The following is an 8543-nucleotide window of genomic DNA, read 5'->3' as shown; positions in this document are numbered from 1 at the left end:
GGGGCCTTTGGACAAGGGGCCCAATCTGTGGCTCTCACTCTCTGGCATGGGAAAACTGCTGGCTCAGCCACCCACATCAGCTTCTGCCACTTAGCCAGCTCAGCTCTCACAGCCAACCTCTCCCAGCCTACTCCCAGGGGCCTAGATCTTTGGAATCAATTAGAATCAACAAACAGGCACTAAGCATCTCCGTGGACAGTCGTCGGCTTGCCTTATCTCACAGGGTGGAAAGGGTATGATCCGCTTTCTTCCGATGAGGAAACTGAAGTTGGAAAATAGGCATATAAAAATCCTGGCTGGCAGAACTAGCCACCCAGAAACAGTGTCCCCTTGCCAGAGAGGGAGCTGGCAGGACCCAGCTCCGCATCACCTTCCAGCACCTGCTTGCTGGAACCTCATTTTTGAGGTGGCAGCAGAACATGTGGTATTCCCACCAGCACCAACATCTGGGGCAGAGGTGGAGGTGGGGACTTCATTAAAATGCAGTGACTCCATTGGCACCAAAATAAACGTGACATTTATCAGAACCTGCTAAATCTATTCAGCGCTTGCTTCCTTCGGAAGCGCAGGGTTCATGCCGTGGGCCTGGAGAGAAAAGGTCTTTGCTGGTGAGAAAAATGAGCTGGCAAGATGGGAAGTAGAAAGAGAAGAGGGAACATTGGAAAGGGCAGGCTGAGAGGGGGTAAACCTCAGCCTTGAGTCACTCTCCTCAATGCCGGTGAATCCTCTGCAAAGGGAAGATAATGATTTTAAGGTAAAAGTCAATCATGTTGGAGAGAATTTCTGTTGCCTGATAAGGAAATCAAACAAAAGTAATCCACTCAAACCTAAACCAGATTAAACTAACCTTTATGGAGCTCCTAGAATGTTGCTGGCATTTTTACACATTTCTCACAATAACCTAGCAAATTACTTTTTATCCCTATTCTACATATAGGGAAACTGAGGCACAGAGCTGCTAGGTAAGGCACTCAGGATTACTCAACTAGTGTGTGGCATTCATGAACCGTGCTCTGCCACACCTGGGTGGGGCAACAATGATCTCATAAGTGTGGTTTGGAGGCAAGCACTTGATTAGAAGAAAAGTGACTGGGGTCTGAGTCCAGACTTACTATTTGGGTTTGGAAAGTCTCTGCTCAGTAAAACATGGTCCTTAAGTTCCCTCGGTTCTGATCACCTTATGCATGAGCATTTGTATGCTCTTGGTCATCGACCATGGAAAAATCCCAAGCCACCGTTCCCAAGCCCTGGGCCCAGGTCTCTGGAGTGTAATGGGAAGGTGATGATCTGTTTCTACCTAACAAATAGAAGCAGCATAGGGAAGCACTCTGGTTGCCTGGGTTCGAATCCCAGCTCTGCTGCTTACCAGCTGTGTGACCTTGGGCAAGTTACTTAACCTGTCTGAGATCTTACTTACAAATTGTTTTTTGTCATTGTGAGCATTATGAATAATAATCACAGCAAATGTTTATTGAGTGATTATTAAGTGTCAGGCACTATGTCAAGAGCTTTACATGCATGATTTCATCTAATCCTCACAATTACCCTATGAAAAAGTTACTTTCATTTTTCTCATTTTAGAGATGAGGAAACTGAAGCTTAGAAACTATATTCTTAGATGTGATATATCATGATTCCCAGAAAGCAGCAGAAAGTTCTATTTCTTGCTTCTTTCTGGTCTATGTGTTGCTAATTCCTATGGACCCCCCAAATAGCAGACCCAGGAGAGGAGCCAGGGAATGGGAATAGAGAAAATAAAACAACTTCATCTCAGGGAGGAAGTTATTTTATTTTTCTTTTTAAAGACCTGATGCCCTGCCAGACCAGAGCTAGCTAAAGCTGTTATTTCAGAGGGGCTCTTTCTCAGGACACCTCAGACTACTCTGGCACATTTTGGGAACCTTTTTTTGCTGGGGCCACTGGGGGCTTCAGGTGAGTGGATGAGCATACAGTTTGCCTACAGAATAGTTGCTGGGTCCTGTGAGCCTTGCTGTGAAGCTGTCTGTTAATCAGGCATTTGAGAGACAGTTTATAGAAAGGAGTTCATGATTACTATTAGAACCTGAATTACCAACCCTTATGGGCTACTCCATGCCTGGCACTGCACTAGAAGTCTTTGTTTAGTGATATCATTATCTTCCCCATTTTTCAGAAGTGGAGACTGAGGCTCGGTTACCCCATCTGCAATGGGCTGAGAGCAAGAGTGTAATCAATGACCTTGTCCTCTCTTTCCTCCTTGCCAGAGTTCTTTCTTACCCTAAATGGTTAACAGTGAGTAGATCAAAAACACGTGTTAAGTACAATTATTGCAGGACAGTTAATACATAATTGCATATTTTTGTAAACAAGCTTAGAAGCTTTTTCATTGACCTCTCTGTGGCCTTGTGGTTTTGCAGATAAATTCTCTTCCCTTTTACACTCTGATTTTAATTGGGAGCAATGGCTATGCCGCTATCGCTCTTGCAGCCCCTACTCTCTCAGGGCTGTTCCTGGTGAGTGTGTGTCCTGGCACAAGCTCACTCAGCCATGCGATGTGTGTATGTGCCTGTGGGCCTCTCTGTGGCCACGGCAGAGTTAACAACACTGCAAATCCAGACAGATTCTGCTGAGAACTTCTGGGTGAGGGTAGGGATCCCCTTGGATGTAGGGAATAGCTCATGTTGGAAGAAGTAAAGAATTGGGAGTTTCCCTTCACGGAGGCTGATATGGTTTGGCTTTGTGTCCATACCCAAATCTCATCTCAAATTGTAATCCCCATGTGTTGAGGGAGGGACCTGGTGGTAGGTGATTGGATCGTGGGGGTGGTTTCCTCCAAGATATTCTTGTGATAGTGAGTGAGATCTCACGAGATCTGGTTGTTTGATAAGTGTCTGATGGTTCCTCCTTTGTTCTCTCCCCTGTTACCTAGTAAAGAAGATTTCTGCTTCCCCTTCTGCCGTGATTGTAAGTTTCCTGAGGCCTCCTCAGCCATGAGGGACTATGAGTCCATTAAACCTCTTTCCTTTCTAAATTACCCAGTTTGAGGTTTTTTTTTTTTTTTTTTTTTTTTAATAGCAGTGTGAAAACGTACTAATACAGGGATCATTCATTCATTCTACAAATATTTGTTTATTGAGAACCTTCATGTGCCAGTTTCCCTGGGGAAATAGCCCTGAACAAGACAGATCTGGTTACAGACTGGCCAGGAATTGTTCTCAAACTATATTTAGTATTTCAGCAAGTCGCCATCAGGCCATGCAACTTACCTAAAGCACGGAGCTTTGCTTGGAGGGGAAATTATACCAGCTTGGTGGGATCACCCTACTGGCCAGAAAACTCTGGATGGTTATGAATATTCACAACTGGAAATGAATGAATGATTACTTAAAATATTTAGGGCATTGTTAGATAAACTCTTTTGAAATATGGGTACCTTGGTGGAGGTCTGCAATGGGTTCAGTTTTCACCATAGGGGATCCTGGTGTCCACCTTCCTCCTGTCGTTTTCCCCAGACTATATGCTTCCTGGCAGGCCTGTGGTGGGGGCTAGGCCTCCTCAAATGTTCCTGCTGCTGCTGCTGTTAGCAGTAGGCAGTGAGAGGTAGAGGGCACTTGGGCCAAAGCTGTCCCCGATTCAGAAGCCTGTTCCACTATCTCATTCCATTGCAGGTTCTGACTCCCCTGGCTGCATCCTCCAGTCCCACTGCCCTGTTTTCCTGTCTTCTTCCACGTTGCTGGACCCTGGATCTAGGCCACACTGAAGCCACTGCACCCCCTCCCTCAGTTATATTTGGGGCCTTTGCTATGTCACAAACAAGGTCCTCAGTTGGGAGCTCAGTGGGGTTGGCCTCACCTCTGCAGCCCCCTCCCACCAGTGCTGCAAACTCCTCAGACACTGCGGACAGGGAAAGGAAGCCTAAGGAGCAACATTCTCCTAGCCCTGTCTCTAATCTGCTGCATGCTGAACCAAGTAGAAACCTACCCCCAGGAGACCAAGGATGCAGTGTGCTGGGTGCCAGGCAGGCAGGTGAATAATTGCAGGCCTGGTTGGGTGGTGGCTTGGCCCAGGTGTCTTAAGAGATCAGGGCAGGGCTGGGTTCTGTGGCTGCCAACTGCATCCTGAAAGACTGAGGATCTTCCTGGACTCAATAAAAGGCTGTATCTCATCCCAGGATATGGGGCAGCAAGGTTGAGGCATGAGCTCTGTCTTTGGGATCTACAGGTGAGCATTAAGAGTCCCAGTTCTAGTGCCCATTGGTCCCAGCAAGTCAATTTGCTCTTCTGTGAAGAGAAATGCACCCCCTATCTACCTCACAGAGTCATGGATGAGGAATTTGGGGGTAAACTGTGGAGGGCTGTGTGCACATGAGGGAGTGGTGTGCGATTACGGTCAATAGGTGAGCTCTGGAGTCAGACTGTCTAGGTTTAAACCCTGGTTCCACTACTCCTGTATGACTGTAGATGAGTGACATAATCTCTCTGTGCCTCAATTTCTCATCTGTGCAATAGGGATAATGATAGTCTCTGATTTATAGGGTAGTTGTGAGGATGAAAAGACTTGAGTTAATTCATGTAAAATGCTGAACACAGTGCCTGGTACATAGTGTTTAGGAAATAATGATGATGGTGGTGGTGATGGTGGGCTGGTGGTGATGTTGATGATGAAACAAAGAGAATATATAGATATAGACCCTGATGTCTTTGTTAATGGTGAAGGGCACTTAACCATTCCAAATCTCCTCCCTGCATCTTTGGCTTTCATCTGACTCTGGCCAGGTGGGCAGCTCATTGGGAAGTGAATGACAAGCCTTATCCCATAGTGGGTGGCTTTGGGGAGGCAGTGCCAGGCAGGTCCCAGCCAAAGGAGATGTGAGGAAGACCATGCTCCTTGGGGCCTGTTTTCCCTGGATTCTCTGCTGGGTCAGTGGCTGGTACTGAGCCTGTGACCTGTGCTGGGACCCTCAGAGAGGCCACTCTGCCTTTCAGAACCAGCACAAAGCCCCATGTGCAGGTACCAAGCTGGGATAATTGGGGCATCATAGAGCCAAATTAGAAGAACTTAGGCTTAATCGAGAATTCTTCTGCCTACTTGATAATGAAGAGTTGATCTGGGCTGACATCTGGGGAAGGGTTCAGAGTGCTTTTGATTATGAATTTTTTTTTTTTTTTTTTTTTTTCTGAGATGGAGTCTTGCTCTGTTACCAGGCTGGAGTACAGTGGTGTGATCTCGGCTCACTGCAACCTCTGCCTCCCAGGTTCAAGTGATTCTCCTTTGTGTTTTAAGTGGCGGAGGAAAAGCCTCTGGACTCCTCAAAGCAAACCCTCTGTGGTGTGCACTCTTTTCCATGACGCCTCATTTCCTGAGGAAATGCCTCCCAGTTCCATCTCTGGCCAGAGAGTGGCTGCCAGATTCCCAGGCTTGGGTGACAAGAATAAGACAGCAGTCTTGGAGAAAGAAGGGACTGGTTGGGGGTCCTGGAGGGAGGAGGGAAGGACCCATTTTAAGTTCCAGGGACCACTGGACTATCCCATTCCCTTTAGATGGGCTCCCTCTGGCCTGCTCCAGTCTGGGCAGGGTTTCCTGGCATCTCATCATTCCCTGGGTGGTAGGCACCTGCTGCTCTCTAAAGACAAAACAATGAACCATCGTGAAAGCCACAGCTCACCTGCTTTGAGGGCTTTGTAGGGGATGGGGACTGTGTCCCAGGCTCTACCAACATTATCACTTCATTGACATACCATTCATCTGCCAGCCTTTTGCCAGTTTGGCTTGAGTCATAAGAAGGTATTAATTACCCTGGGGTGTGGAAGCCAGAATTTCTGCCCAAGCCAGAGGGGGTAGTGTTGTCCAGGACTGGAATGCCCATCCTGATAAATCCCTCTGCCCCCATCTTCCCTTCTTCTTGTGCCTATAACTGCCCATCCAGACCTCTCCTTTTCATGGAGTCTCGCTTGGCCCCAATGTCTCTGCCCTTCTGTGTCTCTCCCTGTCTATGGGCTCTCTGCCTCGTCTCTGTCCTGACTTTGGTCATCAGACTTCTCCCCCTGCTGTCAGTTCCTCCCCTCGGTTTCTCTGCAGGGACAGGAGGAACTTGGTCTGCTGAGATCAGCAAACGCCTCATACTCTGTCCACAAAACACCAACTGTGGTTCCTCTCTCCCCCCTTGGAGGCCTCCAATTGCCTCATGTCAGTTCCTGAGTCCTCAGCCCCATCCAGGTTTCCTGAGAAAGTTGGTGTAGTGGTGGTCTTGGCGGGTGGGTTGGGCAGTGGCTGGGCTGGATTCTTATGGGAAAGCGAGTGTGTGTGTTCTCAGCCTGTGGTGACACAGCCCCCACCTCTCATGGGCCCTGCTGCCTACTCAGCCTCCCTGACCACAGACCACCTGGGTCGCCCCACGTGGAGAGAAGTCAGGACCTGAGAGTGAGGGAAGGGGAGGGCTGTGGTCCATGGAGGGGCACTGGAGTGAAAACCACGCATTTCCTCCTGGAATGTCCTTTCCTGGGCTCCCAGCTTGGCCCAGGACGCAGGGAGGGGTGAGAATCAGTGCCTGGGCTTCCTCCGTGGAGCAGAGAGAGCAAGACTTGGCACCGATCACTGCCCTGGCTGTGTGTCCCCTGGCCACTTCCCTCGCCTCTTTGAGGCTCCTGCCCTGAGCTGCAACAGTGGTGGGAAAATACTGGAAATGTGTGTCTTTTTCTTTCATGTGCTCTCTGAGCGCAAGCTGTGGCGTTAGGCAGGTGTGCAAGAAGGGGCAGCCTCCAATTTCTTATCTTGCTTTGCTCCTTCTTTCCTTCCCATCAAATTATTATCATCAAGAAGCTCCTGGGTACCAGGCCTCCCTTCTAACACATGCAACACAGGGGAACTGTGCCACACGAGTAAGACAAATCCTGGCCTTCCAGGAGGTCTCGGTTAATGTAAACACAACGACGATGACAACAACAACAACAACAACAACAACAACCAAAATTAGAAAAAAATGCCTTACAAGCCTGGGAGCTTGTCAGAAATGTAGACTCTCAGGCCTTGTGGCAAACTTAACTAAATGAGAATCTGCATTTAAATAAGATCCCTGGGTAATTCAAATGACAGTAAACTACAGGTCTTGGTGCCTAGTTCTGGTCCTAGTTTCAACCTGGCTTCACTACTTACCAGCTGGATGAGTCGGGGCAAACTTCTCTAGGTCTCGATTTCCTAGTCTGTAAAATGAGGAGGATAATAAAAATGTATGCCCTGCAGTCATTGTGAGAATTACATAAGACACTGTCCTGAAAGCAGAAGCTGGGAACCCCAGGAAACAGCCAGTCAATGTAAATGTGACCAGAGGTTGTAACTGTGTGTGGTTTCTGCAGCCCTCTGGCCTTGTGGATTTCTACTGATCTTTAAGAAGGACTGAGCCTCTCACTTACATATGGCAGTAGTCCCAGAAGGGGTGAGGTTCACAGTTCCTAGAGCCAGTGTTCCTGAGTTCAAATCCAGTGTTTGCTTTTTACTACTGGGTGACCTTAGGCAGGTCACTCTCCTGAGTCTTTGTTTGCCTACTTGTAAAATGGGGCTGTTGTGAGGTTTGCCTGAGCTAGTACAGGCACTGAGAACTCATACTTAGTGAGTGCTGGCAACAGGTTTCTTACAGTCCTTGCTTCTCTTAGTCACTTCTGGCTCCTGTTTCCTGATTTTTCTGATTTCTCACCTTTATTCCTCTTCCCTTTGTCCTGGCCAATCCCTGATGTCCCCAAAGCAGAGGGTGATCAAATGTCCAGATATGCCAGGGATGGTCATGGCTTATGCATGTTGTCCCATTGTGTTATCTCCCCTCTCACCTTCTGAAGTGTTCCAGTTAGGTGACCCTATCAAAGCCCCCTCATGATGGGCAGTTGTGTTTGCAACACTGTTTTTAAGAAAAGATTTATTGAGACGTAATGAACTTAGAACAAATTGCACATATTTAAAGTGTATACTTTGAAAAGTTTTGATAGATATTCGCTTGTGAAACTGTCACCACAATCAAATAATGAACATATCTATCACCTCCCAAGTTTGGGAGGACTTTTAATAGAGACCCAGGTGCAGTGTGGCAGGTCACACAATGGGGCCAGCCCAGCCCAGTTGGTAGCACCATGCTCTCAGGGGGTCTAAGGCCTTCCCAGCCCAGGGAATTCTCAACTGTATGCTCTCCTCATCCTTCCTTCTCTTCTCCCTCTTGGCCATCTCATTCTCCTTCTCCCAACATCTAAAAATACCCATGCAGCTCTTCCTTTCTTTCCCAGCCGGTGGTTCTCAAACTTCTGTGTCCATGACAGTCATCAGCACTGTTTGTCAAATATGCAGATTACTGGACCCCACCTTGCGGAATCAGACTATCTGGGAGTGAGTCTGTGACACTTCATTTCTCATGAACATCTCAGGTGACTGATGTGAATATCAAGAACATCCTAGCTATGTCCCCCTTCCTATTTATTTATTTACTTATGTATTTATTTAAGATGGAGTCTTGCTCTGTTGCCCAGGCTAGAGTGCACTGGCATGATCTCAGCTCACTGCAATCTCTGCCTCCCACGTTCAAA

At 47.7% G+C, this 8543-nt stretch overlaps 1 long non-coding RNA gene across 1 annotated transcript; it reads right to left on the bottom strand.

Moving 5' to 3' along the window:
• Positions 1-3025: 3025 nt before the first annotated feature.
• LOC134760760 (uncharacterized) lies at positions 3026-7485 on the bottom strand. Its single transcript, XR_010138708.1, has 3 exons — positions 7389-7485; positions 7132-7178; positions 3026-5453 (listed from the first exon to the last, which is right to left on the bottom strand). It is a non-coding gene; the product is annotated as an uncharacterized LOC134760760 (long non-coding RNA).
• Between the last annotated feature and the right edge of the window lie 1058 nt (positions 7486-8543).

This window comes from Pongo abelii, chromosome 21 (genome assembly GCF_028885655.2).
Source record: "Pongo abelii isolate AG06213 chromosome 21, NHGRI_mPonAbe1-v2.0_pri, whole genome shotgun sequence".
Lineage (NCBI taxonomy): Eukaryota > Metazoa > Chordata > Mammalia > Primates > Hominidae > Pongo > Pongo abelii.
Note: the sequence above shows the minus strand (reverse complement) of the source record. Positions and strands in the feature narration are given on the sequence as shown.